General features: G+C 36.8%; 1 protein-coding gene across 4 annotated transcripts in view; it reads right to left on the bottom strand.

Moving 5' to 3' along the window:
• PlexA (plexin A) overlaps positions 1 to 27,848 on the bottom strand; it is a 138,817-nt gene that overhangs the window by 101,193 nt on the left and 9,776 nt on the right. For all 4 annotated transcript variants that reach the window (XM_089846868.1, XM_089846867.1, XM_089846870.1 and 1 more), the window contains exon 2: positions 16,654 to 16,756. The gene's annotated coding sequence lies outside the window, so the exon portion shown is untranslated. The remainder of the gene's footprint in view (positions 1 to 16,653; positions 16,757 to 27,848) is intronic.

Below are 27,848 nucleotides of genomic sequence, written 5' to 3'. Positions count from 1 at the left end.
ATTCCTGGGATGAATGAATAAACTCTTCGGTTAAAGGTAAGGCACGGGTCAAGGCGCCATTTCCCGCAGACTGCAGCCAACTCAAATTGGAGAAATAAAAAAATACTTTATTTCCCGCCTTTTCCGAGGGTTTTTGGGGCCAAAAGAGAGAGAGCTAACTTCGGGGGTTGAATATAAAAGGGTGCAGCTTTGATATTTGTCTCACGTCTTTGCGTGATTGGATCCGACTACTAGAAGAACTTCCTTCTTCAACCGTCCTGTCCTCCCAAAGAAAAAAAACCTAACCATTGAAATAACCATTTTTTGGGGTGGTTATATGCTACCACTGTTACCAGCCAGCTCCAACATTTTTCCTAAGCCTCTAACAGAAGTTATTTTTAGAAGAAATTTGACTTAATTCGAATATAAATCTGTCACTAAAAATCGTATAAAATATATCTTCATGAAGAAAAGCCGACTTTTAGGGGTTTTCCAGCCCATGTTATTTCTACGAGCGCCTGTAGAAATGTTTAACCCAGCAATACACCCGTGTTCGAAGGGTGAAGCCACCCACCAGGGTAATGCTAATCCTATGGGAGCGACTCGAGTTCATAAAATTGGTCATAACTTTGTTAATTCTGGTCCGATTTCGACCTAATTTGGACCATTTTGTAGCCCGTAATATACTCTATCTATATACGTAATTAAATTTAATAATTATAATAATTAAAAACCAAAATTGTTAAAAATAAAAAATGTCTCGCGACGAAATTTAAAATTTTAATAAAAACACGGATAATTTGTTTCAAGTTCATAAAAATAGAAGCCCATTTGTCTATTGGAGCCCCGAAAGGTTTCTAAAAAGGGGGGGGGGGGTGCAATTCGAATAAACTATATTTATCCCTTAGAAAGAGGCGCAATTTTAAAAAAAAGGCTTACAAGTCATTGCATGTGTGTATCTAAGCCACGCACTTCGATATCGTGGCTTACCCGAAAACCGAGAGACCTTTAGAAAGAGAGTAGTCACTTCCGTGTGTGGCCCACTCTAATCCGAATCAAGCAACCATCCGGAAATTGCTATAAAAACGACGTCAGGTAATCCCACAGACCTGAATTTCCTCGTATAACCCCTTGAATATCGAATAAATAGCGTAGAAATATAGCAATATTAAATTCAAAAAAATAAAATTCAATATTCCTGGTAAAATTAATTAATTCCTGAGAGGCTTTTAGTAATGTAGAATCTTAGGATTGCATTAGACTTGCCATAAAGGAGGCTCGCTGGCGCTGGGGGCGGTTTTATTTTTACAAAAAGCGATTACGCTCGCCAAACCTTTTAAAAAGTTGCTTTATATAGTTCTCAACATCAAAATCACGTATCTTTTCTAAATCATTTCCAAGACGGGGTCCTCTTTAATGAAACGTAACCTATAAGGACCCCAACTTGGTTAAGACTTTATATTACAGTCAGTTGTGGCTTTCCATAACAAATCGAACTAACAACCAACTAAACTCTCTCTTGGTTGTATCGTTCTATTTTTATAGCTTCGGATAAAAATGCAGTCGGAAATTGACTGCAAATATTCGCGGTTTTCCATTGAATACGGTGAAAGGCGGGGCCTGGGAAAAGGTTTTTAATCTCGCTTCCCCCTTTTAGCTTTATTAACGGAGATTCCGCGAATCGATTATAAAGTAACTCTTTTAAAAAGTTCCCTAACGGACTTAATATATATAATAGCCCAATGAATTTATTTAATTCGTTTTAGAGTAAATTAACGTTAATGTTTTAGCTTTTTAGGCTTAGTTCGGACTACCAAAGTATGTTATTCAGGCTTGATACGATTGAAATCCTTAATTTTCACATAATCAAATTGTTAATTGCCTTTTTAAAGTTTTGAATTTCCTTAAATTGATTTTAGCTAATTAGTTTTTAGGGCAAACAAAAGATAATTTATCAATGTTAATTGGGAATATTTGTTAGCCAATCAGAGGCATTCCCTTACTAGCCTTTCACTCTGTTAAGGTCGCCTTCATTTTGGACTAAAAAGGTGGAGTCATTTTAAGCCACACCCCTCTCCCTATTCCTTCCCAAGAAACACAGTCCCAAAATTATAGTCAAAAATTCAAAACTGCAGAGTGAGTTTCCCCTCGGATCGGACAAAAGCAATCGATAAATAATAGTAAGATATAAATCTTGGACCCAAAAAAAATTTCTCTCAAATAAATTTTATCTCTTTTTTTGACAAATCCAGTATAGTAGATTTCAGGGGGAGGGGGGAAGAAGGGGTAACGTCATGCCTCTCCTCCTTTTTTAGAAGGAAGGGACTACTTTCAATCTTAGTACTGTTTATAATAGGTGTATCAATGCGCCTTTGAAGAAACAGTGTCGCGAATTGAGAGAGAAATTGCGACGTTAGGACTTTGCCATCAATATGGCACGCTAAGAACAGGGAGCAAAACGAAATAAGCTTCTTCACACCCCCCTTGCGCGTCCCCTACCCCCCGTATCAGCCCCCGGGGGGGGATAATACTATAGGGGGGTCGGGAATCATAAATTATACTCGGAGCATCTTACTATTCATCTTATTTTTTTAAAGAAAAAAGTTTCTTATACGCTAGAAGCCTGAATAACTTCATTTTGGAAATGAAAATTGAAAATAAGAATAAAAAACATTTTTAAAAAAATATTCTGTGAATTTGAAAAATATTCTGTAAAATTGGAAAAATATTCTGTGAATTTGAAAAATATTCTGTAAATTTGAAAAAATATTCTGTGAATTTGAAAAATATTCTGTAAATTTGAAAAAATATTCTGTGAATTTGGAAAAATATTCTGTAAATTTGAAAATAATATTCTGTAAATTTGGAAAACTCTTCTGTAAATTTGGAAAACTATTCTGTAAATTTGGAAAAGTATTGAATAAATTTCAAAATTATTAAATAGATTTCGAATGCTATTCTAGGTCTTAATAGCTCGGGTGCAATATCAATTCAATATTCATGGATGAAATATATTTACGATTTAAATTCGTTCGTGTCAGTTGGAAAGTTCAGTGTCATGGGGGGTTAAAAGAGCAAAGATCTCGCTTCTAAGACATTTCGAGGCAAGTGTTATAAATGAAGGTATTTCGCCCGAGAAACTTTTTTGCATAAAAAGGTTAAGCGTCAATTTAAAATATTTTTTACAACTTTTTATTTTTTTTTTCATCCAAATTTCGAATTTAAGTATATAGCGAAATGGCAGTCTTCGAAGGGGCTAAAAATACGCCGTAAACCCTTGATAAAATAGCCCATTTAAAGACTGGATATTATATTTTCTTTTTTAATTTAAACTTAGGAAAAGAAGATGGAAAATATTTTTCTCCCTACGTTTTTCTTATATATACATATTCTTACGCCAGGGCGCTTTACACGAACTACTTCTTTTCATACTCGATTTAACCTGGCGTATCCGTCCGCCTTATCTTATTCGTTTACGCAACGCGTTTCGGGGAGAAGCAATTTAATTTGATTTACGATATAGCTTCCATATATGAACGGAGCCCATTTTATTTTATATTCAAAAAATTCCTTACAGTTTTCTTTTGGGCTAATATTAAAGTGGGCCAGAATATATACATATATATAGATAGGGTTATATTATAGATGAAAAAGACGCCGGGGAAATCGGCAGCAGCTATTTAAAATCACAAATATATATTTTAGAAAAAATTTTTAGAATCATTTTTGTAAAAAAAAAAATAAAGAATTTCGAGCATGCATTTATCACGTAAATTCTAAAGAAATAAAAGAAATTTTCGCGCCAATAATATCACGTGGTTGAGTATGAACTTGCACGAGACAAAATATAAAAGAACAGAAGCTCGCGCTTATTTTCCCGCCAATAATATCACGTGGTTGCGTATGAACATGCACGAGACAAAATATATATAAAAAAAACCGAAGCTCGCACATAGTTTTCCCGCCAAATAAAAAAGCGCGAAATTCTTTATTCTGACAGAGCATGCACGTGAGACTCGTATATATAAACGAAACCATTGCCAAAGTCACTTAGAAGCGCGCGTGAATAAAAAATTATTTTAATAGAGTAGGAAAGGAAACCGTCTCGCGCTACCTTAAAAAAATCTCGAGGGAGTATTAACTCGCCTATAATGCATGAATCCCTTTATTACATTCAAAGGTACACGACGCTAGTGTTTGGCCCCTTGGTAAGAAAAAAAATGTTTAGAGCACGAAGCTGGCTGGTTGGCTCGGGAGCGCGGTAAAAACAAAAAAATGGCGGGAAGGTATAATAAGAACGGTGAGTGTAAAGCGAAACTGACGGCCAATTTGGGCCACGAACTGAGAACTCCGAGTTGGTTGGTAGTCATGCAGTAAAGGGGGCCCATACAGGGGGACGGGGACAGGGGGGATTGGCTTGTCTCTCAGACGTCAACCACAAAATGAAGACAGATGGAAACACCGAATGGCTATCACTACCCCTACCCCCTCTTCCTTTACCTCTCAATCCTCCAGGGGCAACCCCCCCCCTAAAGCTCTACTACAACTTTTAGAAGCAATATCAAAAGTACATTAAAAAGAAGTTCGGTCGGCGGTACTTTGTTCTACTTTCAACGTTAAGTAACTCCTATATAAAGAGTCATCAAGGGGAACTATAGAACAACATATTCTTAAGCAAAATGAATAAATTCCGCGTCGAGTTTATTTTTCAAATAGGTTGTCCTCTATATAGAGATGACAAAAACCGTGACGCGCGAGGCTATATCTTCGAGCTGCTGCAAATAAGAAACATAGTTCAAAGACGAAGGTCTCTTCTCCATTATCTTTACGCGTTGACAAACCCAAAAGAAAAAGAAAATTGACATCAATATATATGCACCTATATTGTTTTCCGACTATACCTGAACTATCGAAGCATGCGCGGAGTAATACTAAAGTAGTTTTATACATAACTGATCTGATCTGATATAATGTAAGAATACGTGGTATTTTGTATTTTTTATAGTATATGGAATGTGTTGCCAGCTATTCAACCGATATCTACAACAGGTAATGGAAAGCTTGTAGTATTCGGTTCAATTCAGTTCAGTTCCAATTACCGGAGATGCTAGAGTCACAAATTACTAGTAACCCTAAAGTTAAGAAAACAAGGGGGGCGGGATTAATTTCTCTAGTACCTTAAGTGCAACAGAAGCATTCGGTTCAATTTAGTTCAGTTCCAATTACCGGAGATGCTAGAGTCACAAATTACTGGCAACCTTAACGGGAAGGGGGAAGGAAATTAATTTTTGTTGCCCTCCCCTTTTAAGTGCAACAGAGTTATTTAGTTTCTTAATGTTCATCAGTCGAAGGCGCTAAGAGACTATAGGCCATAAAGGAGACACAAAAACTAAAGAAAAGAAGAAGGGGTATAGTTGATGCGTGGTGTATAGGTAGTTGGTGGTATATGCAGGGTGGCGCGTGCGAGTTTATTACGGCTATTTCCTGGATCGCTTTGATGACCAATCGATTGAGGTATGGAAGTAGGAAACCCATCCAACCCAATATCTTCCGACTTACTCTCTTTCTCACTCACACTTATTCCGGGAAGAAGCTAGCATCTTGTGCCGTGGATGCAGGCTGCCTGGACGCTTATGTTCTTATTTATATCGACCTTTTTACGACTATGAGACGAAGCGTGCAGTGCACCCCATCGCAACTATAAGGATTATCCCCCCCCCCGTCCAAAACGAAACCAATCTGTTTTTCATTATGTTTCCAAAGAAACGACTCACCCCCCTCTCTCTGTCTCTCTGAAATATATTTGTTGTTGTAGCAAAATAAATAATGCTATTGCTCAAAATATATATTTTATTTCGGGAAATTAATGCTCAAAATATATATTTTACATGAAATTAATGCTCAAAATATATATTTACCGGGAAAAAAAGGCTCAAAAAATATATTATATAGGAAAAGACCGTACTGAACTAAAGAAATTCTAACATTAAATAGGTTATCCTTGGAAAATATTGTTAAAGTCAAAATGTTGCATGGGTGTTTTTCAATGGCAGTTTCTAAATGAATCTATCAATCTTAATACTTGTCGGGTTGAAAGCGTCCTGTCCTATAACGCTATATAAAGCGAGCGAGCGAGCGTGGGTCGGGAGTGCCGGCTTAAAATGTCTCCCAAAAGGGAAATAACAACGGACGGGGATACATACAAGAAGAAAGGAGCACAGTCTCTAAAATATTCCTAGCACCAACTTTAACAGCGCTAAAAGTAACCCCCTCAACTGACACCGCACCATCCCTGTCCGGCCTTTTCCCAAGTGGACATCAGACTGTCCAATAAGACGAGAAGAGAGAGGCAGAGCGACTCGTATAAGAATGGACCCCGCCACCGAGCAGCACTCGGACCTTTTCACCAGAATATCATAAGATTAAAATACACTAACGCCGCCATACTCTAAGTTTCAGTGATTTACTAAGGCGAATTTTACTGAATTTCAATGCTTTCTTATATACTAGCACGCGCAATTTTGAAAAATATATATTATTATACTAGGCCTATAGCCAAGGGCACGCGCTAATTTTTTTTTTTAAATTTATTACGATTCACGTGAATTTTAACGAATTTTTATATACCAGCGGCACGTGCAATTTTGAAATTATATATATTATATTATACTACAGTCAAAGGCAAGCGCGTGCGTTTAAAAAATTATTTCACGCGCTGTTTTTAATCCATAAAGGTTCGTAATAATTTAAAAATCATAAAATGTAAATCTATACAAAAGAAAACGGGTGGAAATAATTTCTTTATGATTAGTCCCTTAAAATAAATTAATATCTTGGAATGAAATATTATATACTATAAGAAAATCCGGGATTTTTCCCTAAAAATAAATTTCCAACTATACAATATAATAAATTAATTCCTTGTATTTCTTTTAAAGGTCAAATCTAACTAATTCTCGTAAGGCAATAAATGAGGCGGCCAAGGAAACGGCTCGGATCTAGCATCGAAAAGGTCTATAATATATTGTCGTTTCATTTCGCTTTTGCCCTTTTCTTCTTTTGTGTCATTCGAGGAGAGGGGGGGGAGTAAAGAGGGGGATGAGGGGAGGGAAAGTTGTCCCGGGTCTATCCGTCCTAATTCCGTTTATAGCGAAAGAAAAAAAGGGAAGCGTGACATTATAGATTAGTAAACATTATGTGCAAACGTTGTTAATGCACTATACCCCCAAGAGGGGGAGGAAGGCAAAGGAAGGCAAAGGAAAAGACGTAGCCAGGGGGGAGGGGTGAGACCCCAAAACCCCAACCAACAGTCCAAGAAAAGAAGCGAGCTAGCCAAGGGCCTTCGGGGGATGCGGACTTTGGGAGGAAGAAGGTAGGGGGGGACTCCAGTGGACGTTCGCTAATGGAAAACCCTGGTCAAGAACGCCGTTTGACCCCTCGACAAACAGCTACTACCTCATAATACCCAAAGACCCCCCCCCCCCTTTTCTCTTCCATCACGATAAATGAACCAGTTGTAATGCCAAAAATAATTATAAACCTATGGAAAAAGGGGTCGCACCCAGGAATGGTAATCGGTGATGCTGGACGTCACTGAGTTCCTCCATGGCCTACTCCTTTTTAGCGTGTTGCCTTCTGCAGGGGTTTTACTCGTGATTATTAGGGTTACTATTGTTATGGTTATAATGGACACTCTCCCCATATTTGATGGTTGCCTTGACAAAGGTGTTTTTCACGTTGAGAAACGCTATCCCCTTTACATACTTTCAAAACCTATTTTCTATTTTTATCAAAGCAACTATATTGCCAATGCCTCTGAGTTTTAAAGTTAAAAATATATGGTTAAGGATTTATCTATTGTGAGTTTTACTTTAAAATGATTAACATGTTTACGACATTTTTGAAACTACTTCCAACAATGTAAAGCTACTTCCCGAGCACTTATCTTAACAATTACTATATGGTACGACATGGTACGACATGGTACGAAAATATATAAACTAACCAGGTGATGGTGACGTACAAACTTAAGACCACGTGATATTTTCGAGGAGAGACTAAAAACATGTAGATGAAAGAGAATAAGAAAAGAAAAACGTTTTTTTAAAAGAGGCGAAGAGAGCACAACTCCAGAGTGTGTAAGCGAAGAGTAACAAGAAAAAAATGTATGTCGGTCCGAGGGTAAAGGTTGGCGATATAGTACCCGAGAGGACGGATGGAGGATTTCGCTGTTGAGAACTTCGTTGGGTCAAAGACGTTTGGAGAATCTCTCGACTAAAAAGACGATCGAGTCATTGAGATGCGCGTAAACGTGTCTGTGCGTGTGAATAAAAACAACTATGAATTCGTACCACTGGTCGGTCAAACATGGGTCGCTCCCATGAACAGATAAGTACTGTATGTTTCACTTTAAATATAAATATTATTAAAATATCGAGGAAGTAGTTGACGTAAGAATAATTACTGTTTTAAATTTAAATTCTATATCAGATTTAATATGTTAAATGTATTAAAGGGTAGTGGGTAGAATTGAAATTTATTATGAATAACTTTGATGTTAATTGCATGCTTTACGAATTATAATAATTAAAAAGAGTCATTGGTAACAGTTGAAAAATTTTGTTTCCTAAGCCTATTTATTCCCTAGACTAAAAAGTATAACTCGCTAATCCCAATAGTGAAAATTACGCGAGGCAACCCGGAGTTTCCATTTGTAACTTATAACTAAGAGTATTATAGTTCAGGATAGGAATTAGTTAGTGGTTAGTTAATGGTACTTTAACTATAGCTAAGTATAAATTGGACGAACTATTGAATACGTTAGTTAAGTAAGATTAAAATCGTTACAAAAATGGGGGTCCGTCCGGGATAGATCTGTTTTGATTGGCTAATTACTTAATTAAGCATAGAAAGATCGAAGTTTATTACTCATTGACGATGGTGATGCTATCTACCTGTTATCAATAGTGAATATGAGTTTTGTTTTTGCAATGTCCTATGAATCCTTACACTCGTTTTAGCGCTGAATTAAGTTCTGCATTAAAGAGAAGTAGAGAAGAAAGGTACGAACTCCGTTTAGTTCGCCGTTTATGTCCACCAACTGTCCCTGTCGTAACAATGCCTAGATTAGTAAGAAGTTTACCAGGTTCTCGTAGTGGTTCTCCCACTAGATCAGTAACAGTAACAACGCCTGTTAATAGTACTATAGACACAGGGGGCCCTGTTAATGTTGCACCTCCACTCCAAGTTCAGACTACACCTAACCCTACACCCCCCTTACAAATAACTTCAACGCAAGCTCCCAGCACAAGTGCGCAAAGTAGTGTTCAACCGGGAACTGGTAATGTGGTCATAAGTGGAAACACTTTAACAACAATTTTAGACAGATTGGATCACTTAGCTAGAACACAGCATGATATGCAGGTTTTGATTGCGCAACAACAGGCAGCAATGAGTGGTCAACAGTCCACGGTAATTAGTGTTCCCCAAACCGTTCCTACAACACTACCCTCTTTACCATCCGTACCCTCCTTTAGCAGTGCAGGACCCACTATTTCACTGCCTCACCCCACTGTAACCCCTGGTGCTAGTGCGCTACCCCAATTTCCCTCAGTATTTCAATTTTCTTCTCCCTTGGCCACTCCCACTTTTGAAGGAAATCCAGTGGACCCAGGTCCAAAAGAATTTTTGAGACGAGCAAAACAAATGCTGTTAATGAATAATATATCGGAGGATATATTTGTCCAAAGATTTGTACCTTCAATGCTGTCTGGCCCCGCGTGGAGTTGGTATCAAACGGAATCGCCGTTTTTATCATGGGATGATTTTGAAATAAGAATGAAAAGCGCATTTGAAAGGGCTTCAAATGATGAATACTTAAAAGATAAAATAGCTGAGAGAGTACAAAAACCACAGGAAACTGTTAGTGAATATGCCACAGTGATCCAAAAATTATTTGGGCAGTTAAATACCCCTTTAGAAGCCAGAGAACAAGTTCGCCTACTCTTTCGCAATTTACGCAATGAGTTAAAAATTCATCTCGCGACAAAAACATACTTAACCGTTCGTGATTTTTTAGATGATGCGATGCAAATAGAAAAATATGCCTTAAAATCTAAACCACATAACATAGTATCATCTACCAGTAAATTAGGTAATGAAAAGAGTACTATTTTCAATCCTCGTTGTTTTCTGTGTGAAAAACCGGGTCACATGGCTCCAGATTGTCCTCATAGACAAATTCAAAATAGTAAACCTCAAGAAGGGAAATCTATGAGTAACATGAGATGTTTTAAATGTGCCCAGAAAGGACACAAAGCTAAGTTTTGTCCCCTTAAAAAGAAGAATTCAAATTCGGGAAACGGGGAAGGGAGCGGGACGGGAGGTGCCAATCCGCCCGCTCAGCATTCTTAGAACAAAAGGGATCTAACACGGAAAGTGAAAGGGCAGAAATAATTAATAATAATCAACATAATATAACTAAGCAGGATTTTTTAAAAATATATTTAGGATCTCTTCCGTGTTTGGCTCTATTAGATCCTGGTTCTACTCATACAATTCTAAATAGCAATTTAAAAAGTTTAATAGAAAAACAGGGATATCAAACAAACAATAAATGTTCAGCTTTAATGCAACCGGATGGGTCTTTAGTGTCAATAGAAGGAACAGTTTCCTTACCAATTGGGTTACCAGGGAAAAATATAACATCAGAAGTTTCATATGTACCAAACTTAATGTATGAATGTATATTGGGTCATGATATAATATCTTTGACAGGAATGAGTGTCAATTATGGGAAAGGGTATTTCTGTTGGCCAGAGGATGAGACTAGCATGGTTAGTTTTAGTAAAGAGAAAACTGGTGCTAGTGTGAACTCCATTTGTCATGCCTCTATAGACAGAAGTCGATCAAAACGTCATATTGATCATGATGGAATTAAGCAGGCCCTGGAAAAGGTCTCCCTTGAGTTAAATGAAAAACAGGTTTTAACTTCCTTGGTTTCTGAATATGATTATATTTTTTCTACTGTTCCCGGTCGTACGACCAGAGTCGAACATTATATTGACACTGGAAACCATCATCCTATTGCGGTTGCTCCATATAGATTTTCCCCAGCAAAACGTGCTCAAATTGATGCGATAATAAATGATATGATTGAACAGGATATCATTGAACCATCCGAAGGTCCATGGGCTAGTCCTTCATTTCTTGTAGAAAATAAAGATCGTTCACCCAGATTAGTTATAGACTATCGAAAATTAAACGCAATAACTCGCAAAGATGTTTATCCTCTCCCAAGGATAGATGATATTCTAGATAGTATAAATGCTCCAAAATATATCACCACACTAGATATGAAAAGTGGTTATTGGCAAGTGCCTTTACACCCAAACGATCAAGATAAAGCGGCACTAATAACTCACAGAGGATTGTTTAAACCGAAAGTTCTTATGTTCGGTTTAACCAATGCTCCCGCCACCTTCCAGAGGATGGTGAATAATTTGTTTGGTGACTTAATACACAATGGAGTCTGTGCATATTTAGATGACATTGTTATCGCATCAGCTGATTTTGCTTCCCATATGACAACGTTAGAAGAAGTCTTTTGTCGCTTAGCAAAGGCCGGACTTACAATAAAAGCATCCAAGACACAATTCTGCCAGAAAGAATGTCGAATTTTAGGACATATTGTTAATGAAATAGGTATAAGCGTCGACCCCGACAAAACTGCTACTATATCAAATTTCCCAACACCCCGTACAGTCAGACAATTACGTCGATTTATGGGAATGGCAAGCTATTACCGAAAATTTATTAAAAATTTTGCTACTATAGCTAGCCCTTTAAATTTACTTTTACACAAAGATCAGCCCTGGCAGTGGAAAGATGCCCAGAAGGAAGCCTTTACAACTCTGAAAAGTCACCTGACAAAAGCGCCAATTCTAACACCACCCGATTATAGTTTACCTTTTGTCATTCACACTGACGCGTCGAATACGGGTTTAGGAGCAATCCTTTCCCAGGATAAAAAGGGGAAAGAACATGTTATTCAGTTTGCTAGTCGTTCTCTTAGTACCGCAGAACAGAAATATTCGACAACGGAACGTGAATGCCTTGGTGTATTATGGGCTATAGAGAAATTCAGACCATACGTAGACGGTTCAAAATTTACGGTATATACCGATCACAGCGCGATTAAATGGTTGCACACTGCACCTGACCCAACAGGTAAATTTGCAAGGTGGATTTCTCGCTTGCAAGCGTTTGATTTCAGTATCCATCATATTCCTGGAAAATTAAACGTGGTCGCTGACACCCTTTCTCGCGCTTATGAACCGCCTTCAGTAGATGGATATACTGCTGCTATTAAGCCAGTTGACCCCATAGTACAATTCGATCTTGAACAATTAAGAGAAGCACAGCGACAAGATAAATACTTAGGCGCCCTAATCAAGTATTTAGAAGATAATATAATTCCCCAGGAAAAGGAATTGAAAGAATGGGTGGAAAAAGAAGCTCCTTCGTGTGATATTCGGGATTTAATTTTATATAAAGATATTGATAAATTAAGAAATGGATGGGAGAGTTATCGCATTATAGTACCAGAGTCATTAAAAGCTCGTATTTTGCATATTCATCATGATATTCCCTCAGCAGGCCACTTGGGAATTAAGAAAACTTTAAATAGGATTAAAAGCCAATATACTTGGCCAGGATTAACCCTAGATGTGATGAACTACGTAAAATCATGCACAGTGTGTCAAGCCTATAAAGTACCTTCGCAATTGCCAACAGGCTTGATGAAACCGAGTGCTATAGCAGAACCATTCGAAGTAATTTCAATAGATCTGAAAGGTCCCTTCCCACGAAGTAAAAGGGGATACAAATACATCTTAGTAATAACCGATTATTTAACAAAATGGGTAGAGCTTTTTCCCTTGCGCAGTGCTACTACTCAACCGATTATCAATCATTTGATTGACGACGTTTTCTCGCGTTTTGGGTTGCCTAGTTGTGTAGTGAGTGATAATGGGTCACAATTTATTTCAAAATTATTTAAATTGGTGTTCGAAAAATTACAAGTGAGACAGAGATATACCTCCCTGTATTCACCCCAAAGTAATGGTTTAGTTGAACGGTATAACCGTACGGTAGGAACCATGATTGCATCATTTATTCGTAATAATGAACACCGGGATTGGGACCGATATCTATCTCAATTCGCAATGGCCATCAGAACTTCAACCCAAGAAACTACTGGAACCACACCCGCAAAACTTATGTTCGGTCATGAGATTAGAACAGCCAGTAGTTTAATAACACCCAAAAACCCAGATCACTTCTCTGATCCTGAAGTGCAAAAGTTCTATGGTTTGCGTGCTATTCCACGAGTACAAAAAGCTCTGGAAAAGGCGAAGGAAGAGATCAAGAAATCTCAAGCAAAACAAAAAGCTTACTATGATAAGCACCATAGATCTTTTGAATTTTATTTAGGTGATATGGTGTCTAAAAAGACTCATTATCAGTCTAGAGCGGCGGATGATTTTACCGCTAAATTATCTAAGAAATTTGAGGGACCATACAGAATCACTCAAAAACTTTCCCCACACACATATAGGCTAGAACATCCTAGTAGCCATAAACTTTTAAAAGGAACTTACAGGGTGTCCCAATTAAAGCCGTATGTAGAAAGGGAGGCTTTTATATTGCAAGATGAGGATCTCTGCATGCCTGATAATAATGATGATGGAGAGGACACATCGAAAGATACTCCTTCCATCCACGACCATGGAAGTCGTATTTTGCGTCCTCGGGACCCAGTCACAAAACGGGTTGTTGTCGAGATATAATAATCTTATTATTATTAGCTCTTGGTTGCTTATCCATTTGGATGAGTGTAGGAATTCATGTAAATACATTAGTGCACATGTACATAGCATTATGACGTCGTCTTTATTTTTCTATCTATAATTATTTTATTGATTTTTATGCGGTCTCACGTGGACGTTGAGACATTGATCTGGGGAGAATTGTAATGCCAAAAATAATTATAAACCTATGGAAAAAGGGGTCGCACCCAGGAATGGTAATCGGTGATGCTGGACGTCACTGAGTTCCTCCATGGCCTACTCCTTTTTAGCGTGTTGCCTTCTGCAGGGGTTTTACTCGTGATTATTAGGGTTACTATTGTTATGGTTATAATGGACACTCTCCCCATATTTGATGGTTGCCTTGACAAAGGTGTTTTTCACGTTGAGAAACGCTATCCCCTTTACATACTTTCAAAACCTATTTTCTATTTTTATCAAAGCAACTATATTGCCAATGCCTCTGAGTTTTAAAGTTAAAAATATATGGTTAAGGATTTATCTATTGTGAGTTTTACTTTAAAATGATTAACATGTTTACGACATTTTTGAAACTACTTCCAACAATGTAAAGCTACTTCCCGAGCACTTATCTTAACAATTACTATATGGTACGACATGGTACGACATGGTACGAAAATATATAAACTAACCAGGTGATGGTGACGTACAAACTTAAGACCACGTGATATTTTCGAGGAGAGACTAAAAACATGTAGATGAAAGAGAATAAGAAAAGAAAAACGTTTTTTTAAAAGAGGCGAAGAGAGCACAACTCCAGAGTGTGTAAGCGAAGAGTAACAAGAAAAAAATGTATGTCGGTCCGAGGGTAAAGGTTGGCGATATAGTACCCGAGAGGACGGATGGAGGATTTCGCTGTTGAGAACTTCGTTGGGTCAAAGACGTTTGGAGAATCTCTCGACTAAAAAGACGATCGAGTCATTGAGATGCGCGTAAACGTGTCTGTGCGTGTGAATAAAAACAACTATGAATTCGTACCACTGGTCGGTCAAACATGGGTCGCTCCCATGAACAGATAAGTACTGTATGTTTCACTTTAAATATAAATATTATTAAAATATCGAGGAAGTAGTTGACGTAAGAATAATTACTGTTTTAAATTTAAATTCTATATCAGATTTAATATGTTAAATGTATTAAAGGGTAGTGGGTAGAATTGAAATTTATTATGAATAACTTTGATGTTAATTGCATGCTTTACGAATTATAATAATTAAAAAGAGTCATTGGTAACAGTTGAAAAATTTTGTTTCCTAAGCCTATTTATTCCCTAGACTAAAAAGTATAACTCGCTAATCCCAATAGTGAAAATTACGCGAGGCAACCCGGAGTTTCCATTTGTAACTTATAACTAAGAGTATTATAGTTCAGGATAGGAATTAGTTAGTGGTTAGTTAATGGTACTTTAACTATAGCTAAGTATAAATTGGACGAACTATTGAATACGTTAGTTAAGTAAGATTAAAATCGTTACACAGTTTAATTATAACACGAATATTCAAAATATTATCAATAAGGTTATTTATCATTTAAGCGTATTTTGAGTTTATAAAAGTTGGACTAGGTATATATTCATAGAAGAATTAAGCTTATTCTTGTCGCGAGTGGACAGAAGAGGGGACACGAGGACGTCGGCGACACGGTACGGTAGTGGTCTGTCTGTCTGTCCTCTTAGGTTTAGGGTATAGATTTCTTTTTCAGAAATTATCTTCGTTAAATAAACCAAACGAGAAAATATAAGGATACAATATCTATCAGAAAAAGAAAATGACTCCGGGCAATCTACTCCTGATGATAAACATTTCCACGTAAAGGGAAGGTAAAACTGAAATTTGTGTGTAAAAGCGAAGCCGAAATAATGGTTGGGCTTAACTGGAATCCAAGTCGAATAACAGGGGTCCCAAAATAATAATCAATGCAGTATCCCTTATAATTTCTGGGGCCCTGGGCATCAGTCTCTTTATCAAAACCCGAGTCAAAAAGGGAAGTTGACCTTAATTGAAATCAGATCAAAATTTCTAAGGCTATATTTTCCCACGATATAAACAATGAAACCTGAATTACTAATTAATCGATTTTGCAACTAAAACCACCTGCGCCTTGAAGCTATAAACTTATTTTAATTACAAAACATTACCCAATGAAGTAATGAGGTAAAAATCTTCCCATAAAATTAATTAATAAAAAAATTATTATTTATAGAATTTTAAATAAAAATATCTATAAAATAATAAATGATGAATTTCCTAAGCGACGCTCTTTGAAAGACCGCACGTGTTTAAAATAATTAAAACAAAAAAAAGTGTCAGAATTAATTTCCCGCGCACGAGACGTTTCGCGCTAAACCATCAATTTTAAAAACATGGCCGATGGGTGGAAGCTTGGGGGGGGGAGGAGCAAAATAAAAAGGCGGGAAGAAATCGTTCATCGGCCGGCGCGAGGAACCAAAAATTAAATTATTAAATCAAGAAAAATTTTGACAATCAGCGCGTGATGCGCTTCGAAAATAAAATTGCGGTTTTCTAAAAACAATTAAGTTACCTTTAAGCGAGTAACTGACATTTTAAATTTAAGGCACCCAATTAAATTCAACTTCATTCGTTTCACGTCACGTTATTGTATATTATTATTAAATTTAAATTTGATTTACTCTAATTTAATTTAACTTATTTTACGATGAAGAATTAAAAGGGATCGAAACTTCAAATAACAAAATTTCAATAAATATTCAAAAAACTCCACCACCATAAATTAAGCAAATAAATAAATAAAAGTAGGTACTTACCAATTTTAGGAAATCATTCGTTGATAAAAATAGGCCAAAAATAGTCCAGATATCGTTAAATTCTTCAGCCAAAAATCCAAATTAACAGAGCGACTCTCCTATCCTATATTTCCACACAGAGAGACAGAGAGATACAGAAAAATAAATAAGAAATAAAATTTAAATAAATTCACCGCCGATATGATAAACACTTTAGTAGTAAAAAGAAAATAAAATCAAAGTTAAAATTAAAAATTATAAACTATATAATTAAAATTAAGTTTAAATATTAAGAAATGAACGTGTAGTATATATTTTCGTTCTATTATCAAGGTTCGAGAAGTAGGACAGTTATACTTTTAAAAAAAGAGACAGAATTATTTCCTCGAGATGAGATTGTGACGAGCGCGAGACCGAAAAGAGTGAACTCGGCGCGAGACTTGAACCCGATCGAAAAGCCTCACTCACTCTCTCGCTCGCGCGAGGATCCCTCAAAAACACACACACACCGTGACGTCACTACCATCGACGCTAGATGGCGAAAACAGCGCGCCCCCCAAACCCCGATCCCGCTTTAGAACGAGGGGATAATCACCCTTCAACAATTACTAATATTATTTAGCGAAGGTTTTATTTTAATTGGTTAATTCTTATTCTTACATTTGACTTAATACGAAATCAGAGAATTATTTATATACTTAATAGTATATGGAAGTTACTTGCGTGGAGTGACTTGCCCCTCGGATTAAAGGGATTATATAATAACACAGAAAATAAATCGGTATTCAAAATAAGTTTTTAATATTTGATTTCAATTGAATTCTTAAAACTTGTGACTCAATACGAAATGAAAGAATTCTTCACTAGCATATAGTGACTTGCCCCTCGAATTAAAGGGATAATAATACAGAAAATAAATATTTGAATTATAGAGAGATTAAGAAATATTTAAAATAAATTCCACAAGTTGAATTAACATTAAAGCGTGTTTCTATAAATGATTTGCTAAAGTTAAGGCTAACTGAATTTGCTAGAGATGTGCCAACGAACCATGACTTTATGTTTGTCTGTTTTTGTTTGCTTAAACTGCCTAATATCGGTTCTGGCGAATGTTGGAAGTTGAATAGGGTCAGGTTGAGGCGGCTAAAGATGGGGAGAAGGGGGGGGAGTAATTTGGGTTTCTCATTTGGTCAGTGGATATAATTATACCCCCTCGTGCCCCCCCCCTGCACACCAGGTCCAATTTGGGTCCGGACCAATTACAGAGTTCACGGAAGCGTGTAAGTGTCCAAATACGTTACAAAAAAAGTATGACTCTAAAAGAGGTGGTCTCTTCACCCCCCCCCATCCCTGGTTCCTAATAACACCCCCCCCCCCAACTCCATTTCGATTATTAACCAATCAACGTCAAGCTAAAAAAAAATAATATTGTACCATAACGATCGGACTTTATCAAATCACCTAACGATACAGTGACGTCACGTTTTAGACAACACCAGTCACGTGCTATACCTAAATATTATATATCAATTTTTAGTTTTAAAATAATTTTAAAACATCTCTTTCTCTCGAACGAGTGATTCGAAAAAAAATAATGTAAAATAATATTGTACCATAACGAGACTTTATCAAATCACCTAACGAAAGTGACGTCACGTTTCAGACAACACCAGTCACGTGATACCTAAATATTATATATCAATTTCTAGTTTTAAAATATTTTAAAACATCTCTTTCTCTCGAACGAGTGACTCGAAAAAAAAATGTAAAATCAAAATAACTTCCCAATCCATTTCTTCCCCATGGATATCAGAAATAAACAGAGAGTTCCTCTGTAACATTATAGCAACTTGAATTGAATTCATTAGGCTTAGTGGCGTTAAAACTATACATTGTGATAATATCTATGATTTTTTCGCACGAGAGCAATGGACTAATGTCTCGCGCTAAAATTCGCTCGCGGCTCATTTGCGCCGAAAATGTTTCCCGCCTTTTTCCTGTATAGTAATGGCAGTTAGTAGCCTTTTACAGCGCGAGACGATAAGACAGCGGTGCCATTGCTCTAAAAGCTTAAATCAGCGGCACGCGACACGCGCTAGCTCGCGCTCCGACTATATTATATATAGAAAACGCGGGAAAAAGGGATAAACAAAAGACGCGCTTTCGAGAAGAAAGAGCGCGAGATACTTAATTCACGCGCAGTTTGCGTAATAGGCAGAAGCCGTGGCGTATTGATATCACGCGTTAAAACGTGGTAGTAGGGAATAAATAAAGTATGTAGGAAGAGTATATCGATGCATACAAGGCCTAGTCATTACATTCTAAGAGAAAAGGGAACCCCCCTGGGGAAGAATAAGTGGGGGGATTGGGATGGGGGGTTTGTGACAAAGACTTTCTATTGGACGTATTACGCTCCATTTTGTCGTCGTACGAGCTTTTCGTTCTAATCAATAGGAGGAGATTCCCCACCACCTTACCCGTCAGGCACTGGGGGTAACCCCCCCTTCTATTTTAGAGAGGATCCTTTTGAACTTGGCCTAAACACGTGTTCTTGGCATTTTTCGCACAAAAGAAATTTAGAAATTTTAGTTTTACCCATCGGCACTTTTTTATTCTCTCCTTTTCGCTCGCTTTCGAGTTTCGAGTGCCTGCGACAAGATTTTTAAATTTCAGAATTTTCTTCTCCAAAATTTAAATAAACTGGAACCACTTTAAGTTTGAAGTGGCCTCTGGCAAAAATTTATAACTTTTTTTTTTAAAAAATTTAATAATTACCGTTAAGAAATAGCGTTACATTAAAATTATTAATTATTATTCCCTCATTGTATTTAATTTCATAATTAAGGGCTTTTCTATTAATTTTTTTTGGTAAAAATCAGTATTTTGTTTTCTTTTCTATTTTTAAGATTTTAATATTAAGTTTTATCACTTCTTAATAACAACTCAATTAAAATTAATTACGTATATAGATAGAGTTAATTGTGGGCTACAAAATGGTGTAAATTAGGTCGAAATCGGACCAGAATTAACAAAGTTACGAGCAATTTTAAAAACACAATTCGCCACCATAGGATTAGCATTACCCTGGTGGGCAGCTTCACCCTGTAAACACGAGTGTATTGCGGGTTAAACATTTCTACAGGCGCTCATAGAAATAACATGGGCTGGAAAACCCCTGAATGTCGGCTTTCCCCAAAATGAATAAATTCAATAATAACAATAAATATTATATTTAATAATAAAAAAATTAAAATAAAACTAATTTGAATTTAAATTAGGTGATAAAACGTGTTCAGCCGTGAAAATAGAAGGGAGATATAACATAATCATTAAAATTAATTATCTCGAATTAAACTAAATTAACGCCTCATTTGCATTGCATGATGGGAAAATGCTTCCAATCGGAATTGTTAAGTTTAAACTAGAGCCAGAAGATAATGTAGAGCGACGTGAAGCGGGGGGAGGTTAGGGGGTGGGGGATTTCAAAGCGACCAATCAACGTCGTTACCTTCAGATATCTTATTCGGAGAAAGCGTCAACCCAATATCTCTTAACAAGATTGAGAATAATTTGGCGCCAAACACAACCGTACATACAGCGCGGTGTAGATATTCCCGCCAAAATCCGTTACGTAATCAGGTAAACCGGATATACAACGGCGCGTGAGACTTACAATGAATCTCGTTCGACCTGTCTAATCCATAGACATCAAAAATAAATATACATAGTGTATCAAAAAGTGTAGGAATTTATAGGACCAGAATGGGATGGTTCTATGAGAAATCATCAATGCAATCTATACTTCATTACTTCTATGACCAGACGATTTTGAATGCCCCATAAGGGATGCACATACCCTAACACAAGTTATGAACAACGACAATAAACCCTTCTTCCAGTTGTGTTGGCTAACAATCCGCTCAAAGACTACAGACATCGCAATTTATCAGTATACATATATATATATATTTACGTTATCTATGGTTTGAAATGGACTTGAATTCTAAAGACGGACGAACGGACAGCGAAGATAAGCCCCCGCCCCCTCCCTCTCTCTCCCGCCAGTGTAGTTCAACCTCCTCCCTCCCAATGTTTTCTCTGATCTAAACTGAATCGTAGATTATAATTTGTAACACGTTATAAACTGGGAAACATGGGGTGGAAAATATAGGGTATTTCGACCGAAAGGACGCGCTAGTCTGTACTCCGGCTTTGTATCGACGTTAGAGTATACGTATAATATACTATAACGGTACCGAAAAGGTTAAGTCTATCCGTGAAACTATAGAGAGATTTTAATACGGGAGCTAGTTAAGATTGACCCCTAGGGCTCGTGCGCTACACCCTCCCCCCCCAACGCTATTGCAATATTCACGCGCTAGAAAAGCGCGGGAAAAATATACTTTACTCACGTGCGGGCGGCAGCGAGGGTGGAGATGAGAAAAGGCGGGAAAAAGAGTTTGAAACAAACTAGCGCCAAAGCTCGTGCAAAATTAAAGGCGGCGGCCGCGGCTATAGCTCCTTCGCTCGCGCGCGCCCCTTCTTGACTCTGATCCGAATTCATACAATTAAATACACCCACGAATCTTTACAAAAATAACTATTAATAGTGGTATATTTCTTATAATTCTACATAATTTTGGTTGCAAATTTATTCATATCGTCTTTATTAAATTCAGCTTAAGAGAACTGTTGAATATTCGAGCTGAATTTAAATACATTCAAGGGCTAATTTAGTAGGTTAAATATTCGTGTGAGATTTGAATATATTCATATCTCTCCGGTTGGTTTTAGTACATATAGGATATTCTAACCAGAATGAAAATATACGATCTCTGTTTTCTGGGGAGAGGGTGAGGGGGGAGAGAGCCCGTTAGGCCTAACGTCGACTCGACCGACGTCTGTTTAATCTATTTAGGTATTAAGGTTTCGGCTTTAAGGGCGCTGCCAAGAAAGCCGGGTTATCTTAAGCAACACAGGGAGGAAATGCCAAAAACACGTGTCAGGCTTGTGGATACCGCGTAACTAAGATTAGGCTTAAGGATGAAGGTAGATCGATTTTTTTGCTTTTCGTATATGATTTTCTTCTTTTTGTGTGTGTGTGTCTTGGATATATAGTTTATCTTGTTTCGATTCCGCGGGCGCAGCTTATTTACGAAGCCTGGATAGAAAATATTACCCCTGAGTTACTTCTTTAAAGGTACTATTTTATCTGATATTATTAGTCAAGAAAAAATAAGTTCCAAAAGAGCAGCATGATCTGGAAAGTCAGGAGCGCGTTGATTGGTCGAAAGTTCGAAACAAAAGACCCAAGTTAGTCGTAAACGTTAAATGGTTATTTAAAACTTATTAAAAATAACTGTTACTTCATAGACTTTATCTTTAATTTAAAAGTATATTTAAAATTTAAACATAAATATAAATATAAATGTGTTTAATAAGATACAAGTTGGATTTAAATGGTCGGTGTAGCAACGCTGCGAGGTCAAGGTGCAACGTGTCCGTTTTCACGCTCAACTTGTTAAAATGGTACCCGGGGGGAGGGGCCAAAGGGTAAAAAGATACTGGTCTAGATATTTAGGTTTAAATAAAATTAGAATTTAGACCAATTTAAATTTAAATGCCAAGTTGAAACGCTTTTAGAACAAGACAGTTCTAATTGTCCTTTATCAAACGGAACCAATTACTGGCTCCTTGGTCGATTAAAGCTCGACATATTAAATTTTAAAGAAATTAAGATTTCATGCACTAAAGGACACGCAGTGATGGACATACACGCTCGTCTTGCAATCTGACTCTGCATGGGCCTCTTATTGAATTACGGAGGACATTTATTCACGGATAAATAACTAAGACATCTTTTTGGGGGGAAATGGAATTTGAAAGACGTTATTGCTTGAAAACAGAGATGAGAGAAATAAGGGGAATGTGCATGGGGTCCATGGTAGAAGTGTAGAGGAGGAGGGGGGAGAAGCTAGCTCGATCCCATGTTTGATTTAGACCAACTGCTTCGTTTTCCTTTTGTTTATGGGATTTGCACTATCCGAGTTGTTCCTCCGTCACAGGGAATTCACTTCAATCCCCCCATGAATATTTAAACTATACTACGCCTAAAAATACAACGGCGACAATTCAATGAGATACGGATGGTATACTCTGAGAGGTCAGATCAACGACCATGGCCTAGGCCTATAATATTTATAATTGGTTCTCTCTAAAATATCCGGGGGGCCAGTAGCCTGTCGACCAATCAGAACCAGGGAAATCTATTTGTATTATAAAATAAGAAACATTCGTAGGAAATTTTAAAAAATTCACGTTGGTGATACTAAAAATAAAGGTGGGTATATACAGACAGACAGACGGTGAGGTGAATTCCCGCAACTTGAAGAAGGCGGGTGGGGGGCGAGAGACGTTATATGTACTCTAAGACGGCGCAAAACTACTTTCTTATATCACAATACCAACCTTGGGTCCCTATAATACATTCCAATAGGGGATGGACCACATCTTGGTAATCGTTACTATACCTAAGCCCATTTTAACCCAAGGAACTTATTTATTTTAGCGTACGTCTCTCTTTCTCTTTGCAATGACGATTTATTTGAGTTATTTTTTTTTTGTTCTACCATTACTACTACACTTACGTTAGGTATTTCACCCGCAATTTACACCACGTACGAAGGCAACCTCCTTGTTATTTCTACGTTATTATCGAAGCCTTCAACAACGGTGCAAACTAAACTTAAAACAAAATTGACTCGAAGGGAGATAGATATTCGGACTCCCTTATTTTCTGATCAAGTTTATACGTTTTTCCGTTCAATCTCCATGAACTAATACGTAGAAAGTTACGGTTATTGAGTTAGCTAGGTCTCTATTGTAGTATCGTCTTCATTGAATTAAAATGATTGAACAAATACGGCGGGTTGGGAGTTATATAATATAGCCTAGCCAACATAATAACATCGTGTTTTTCGAAAGATCTCTTTTCTTAATTTTCTTTCAATGAGTTATGATTTGGGGGGGGGGGGGTTGGCAACGCGGGGACGGAAGGATTGTAGTACTTTGTTACAAAGGCAAGAAATAGGACTATAACATACCCAAAGGACTTGCCCGTATCTCTAGTAGAACCAGAGTTAAAAGGTGTCGTGTCCATGTTAATCCTACGGAGAGGACGTTTATTAACATTTTGTTTAATTACTCGGCCCCTGATTGTCGTAATCCCCAAGTATTTAGCATAGTTGGAAAGCCAAGAAATAGGGCAATAACATACTCAAAGGACATCCCCGTATCTCTTATAGAACCAGAGTTATAAGGCTACATGCAAAGTTGGTGAAAATTCATCATACATTAATTCAAAAATTGATCTACAGACTACCTAACTGAATATAAATTGAAAATTGATGTTACGAGTAAAATGGCTATCCGTAATCTTATATAAAATATGTTCAATTGAATTTTATGGACTATGGAAAATGTATGGTTAGCAATCACGAGATCTATTTGTCTAGGCCCACTTTACCAAATTCATTTCAAATCCATTCTCCCACATTTTTGTCTTTTTAGTTCTTAGTTTACTCAGATGCCTTAAAAAAATACTGAAATAAACTACTTTAATTCTTAGGCGATTAAACATTAAGTATTCGTCCGCATTATAATCCCTTTCACTACCAAGTGGGCCTGATTTCGAGGATATACTCTATATATATTTTAAAAACAATTCGATTTGATCGAATATCTAATCTATTTTAGCACTATTTACGATGAAACTTTGTAAAAACATAAATATAGCAAAATTTTCCAAAATTCCGGCCTCGTTGAAACATTAAATTATAAACCTATACTTTTAGTTTTATATATTAAAAAAAATGACCAGAAACTAGCCTAGTATCGAGAGTTTTTCATTCCGCGAAGTAATTTCTCCGAATTTCACAATCTAGTCCTATTTTTAAATAAATAGCTAAAGTCTAAAAAAACTACAATATGTTTTTTTCTATTCTTAGAGCTCTAAGCGCGAATTAGAATAATGTAGATTGTTCGCAATATGCAAAAACGAGTGTCAGGGGGCCCATACCAGAAAATACGGGGGCCCAAACGAGGGCTCGAACACTTAACTCGTATATAATAAGTTTAAAAACATAATGACCCGAATTACTAAATTAAATTAAAAAAAAAAATAAATAAAAACACGTTCTTCCTCACGCGCCACCGACAAAATCACATTCACTAATCACGTGACACTAAGCGCGTGAAATTATAAAATAAAATTAAAAGAGATAAAAGCAAAGGCTTAACGAAAACATTAATGTATTGATAAGTCACGTGATATTAGGAATTTTTAAATCTCGCGAAATTAAAAAAAATTAAAATTAAACAAATGAATTAAGACCAGAAATATGAATGAAATATCCAACTCCTCGACTTAAGAAAACAAAGAAAGACCCAAAAAGCTGAATAAAGAAATTTTCCTTAAAACAAAAACTCGCGTGTCTCTCTCTCTCTTGGGCCATTTTTGAGAAGCGTAAGAAAAACCCGAGGTGTTTAGTAAAATACAACCAATACGGTCAAAGGCAATCCTTTAGCACCCTGGCGTCGGTACAGCAACCTTCATACTACATTGTTTCCTTATATTTAAACAACGTGCGGTATCCGGCTTTGCATAATTCGAGACACCACCGCAAATACGCTTCCAGATTAAATTCATTCGCGTTGAGCCGCTTAACTAAGTCAAGGCTAAAGTGTAAGTGATATTTCTACTGTGGCTCCAGGATAGGTTACTTATTACGGGTTAGAGCGCGAATGGGGTTAAGTCTTAAAATGGTGTAGTTTGTCCTTAAGGAGGGCAATTTATCGATGTTGAGGGCGCCCCATTACAGTCAACAAAGCTATTTACATACAAATACTATTACAAGCGAGAGCGGCTCGCAATCGCCAGAGATTCAAAAGTGCCCGAAACTCTGTTTTCTTTCCTTTTTTTAAGAAAAATAAAATGAAATAAAAAACTTTCAGTCGGTTTTAGGCGCCTCCTAGTTTTGGTATGAACTGAACTGGTTGTAGACGCGATAATAAACTCGCACCTTGCCCAACACATACTTCTATAATACTGACACCTTATCGTCGAATGTCACTTCTTTATTAATTTAATTAACTTCTAATTGTTCCCTTTAAAGCATAATTTAAAACTGCAATTAAATGCAAATAATTTTACAGGGGAGGGGGTAAGCCAACATTACGCCTCGGTATTATTTATTCGTCTATCGAGAAAGAAGAGATAAGAAAAAGTCATTTGTAAATTCGAACAAAACTTAAGATAGAAACGGGATAAAAACTCGACAAATCCCTTGAAATTTGATTTGAATTTTTCCCCCTCTTTCTATCTTTAGGCTAACAAGATAATTTTAATTTTATTACGCAACTTTTAATTTCAATTATTTAAAATTATTAATGAATATAGATAGAGTAGATTAAGCTCTACAAAATGGTGCAAATTAGGTCGAAATCGGACCAGAATTAACAAAGTTATGACCAATTTTGAAAAAACATTCGTTGCATATTACCCTGGTGGGGGACTTCACCCTTTAAACACGGGTGTATTGCGGGTTAAACATTTCTACAGGCGCTCAAAAATGGGCCACTTTGCGCCGACAATGCCAACCTTAGCCTGTTCTGCACTTCGTTGATGTACATAGTCATTAGTTTAAATGTAAATATTTTAGTGGTTTCTGTATTGTATTTTATTTTGTATTGTAATTTGTATTGTTCTGGACCTGTGAACACCAAGAGTGTTCCTCCCTGATTTAAAAGGGATTGTTTTCAAAAGGTCAATAAAACATTCAATCATTCATTCATTCATAGAAATAACATGGCTGGAAAACTCCTAAATGTCGGCTTTCCTTACTATATTTCTCGCGACTACTTTTTACAAATTTAGTCATAACTTTGTTAATTCTGGTCCGATTTCGACCTAATTTGCACCATTTTATAGATCACTGTCAACTCTATCCATATCCATTAAAACTTGAATATTAAATGAGAGCAAAATAATTAAAATTTAATATTATATTCTTAAGCAACGCTCATAGATTCCATTAAATCCCTTCCGGGAGGCTTAACATTGGAGAGATGGTGGTAGACGTACTCTCTTACTTGTCTACTTCGGGAACAAATTTAATTACAAGTCTGTGGTTAATAATACTATCAATAATAATATTAATAGGCTTAGAGAGTGGCCAAGGCTTAAGCCTAATGCATCGGCACTCGGGGAAATAACGTCTACATTAGACGACCGGCGGAGAAAAATTAATTAAGGAAAATGCTTCTTACTGGGAACGCTCCCTATCGACAACGAAAATAATTAAAACCGGGCATAGTGAGCCGCTATGTTTGACCTAACGTCAATCTAACCCGAAACAACTGCCAAAGGAAGGAAGAGTCCGTTTCTATCTCATTGAATACGTTATAACTAAAACTGACTTCGATATTACATAATATTTTATAGATATTGATTTATTGATATACGATAAGCGTTTGAGAGGCTTGGCAAGTAAAAAAAAAAGGATTGTGTTTTTCCAAGTCCCTCAAAGGATAAGGGAACAAGTTTTAAAGGGAGTGTAAAACAAGGATAAGAAGTACAATTACAATACGGTTTTTTTCAAGGAAATAGTAAATTATTTTAAGTGAATATGTTCCCTTCATTAGCAGTTTTCTATACAGAACGCTGAGGTGAAAATTCCTTAACACCTTAGACGGTGACCCGGGGTCATTGGTTCAAACCCACTATGGGGGGTTAAGTAATTTCAACCTTAGGATTCTCTACAATAAATTGAGAAAACATCAAAATAATTTTTCCATATAACTTTATATTCCATTCATCAATTTTTAGCCTAAAAATAATCAATAAAGAATATAAAAAAATGCAACACGTTCCCTCCGAGTTCCACCCCCCCCCCCCGCCTTTTTGGTACGAGTACTTGCTTACTGTGAGATGGGGGTATTAGGTAATTACTTTTCTGGGGGATGTTCCCCCGGTATAAAAATATACGTAAGCTAATTATAAGTGTTCTCTTTTGCCCCTCGGGCCGCTCTATAACACACAGTCCCCCCTCTCTGTCTCGCCCCCCCCCCGGTCCGGGTCCGGGCCCGGCAACAAGCGAGCCCAGCGTCTTAATAACACAAATTGGATTTTTTTCTAAATAGATATTCTTATTTTTGGC

This window comes from Phalangium opilio, unplaced genomic scaffold (genome assembly GCF_054372755.1).
Source record: "Phalangium opilio isolate 3A_F unplaced genomic scaffold, DU_Popi_V2 ptg000081l_1, whole genome shotgun sequence".
Taxonomy (NCBI): domain Eukaryota; kingdom Metazoa; phylum Arthropoda; class Arachnida; order Opiliones; family Phalangiidae; genus Phalangium; species Phalangium opilio.
Note: the sequence above shows the minus strand (reverse complement) of the source record. Positions and strands in the feature narration are given on the sequence as shown.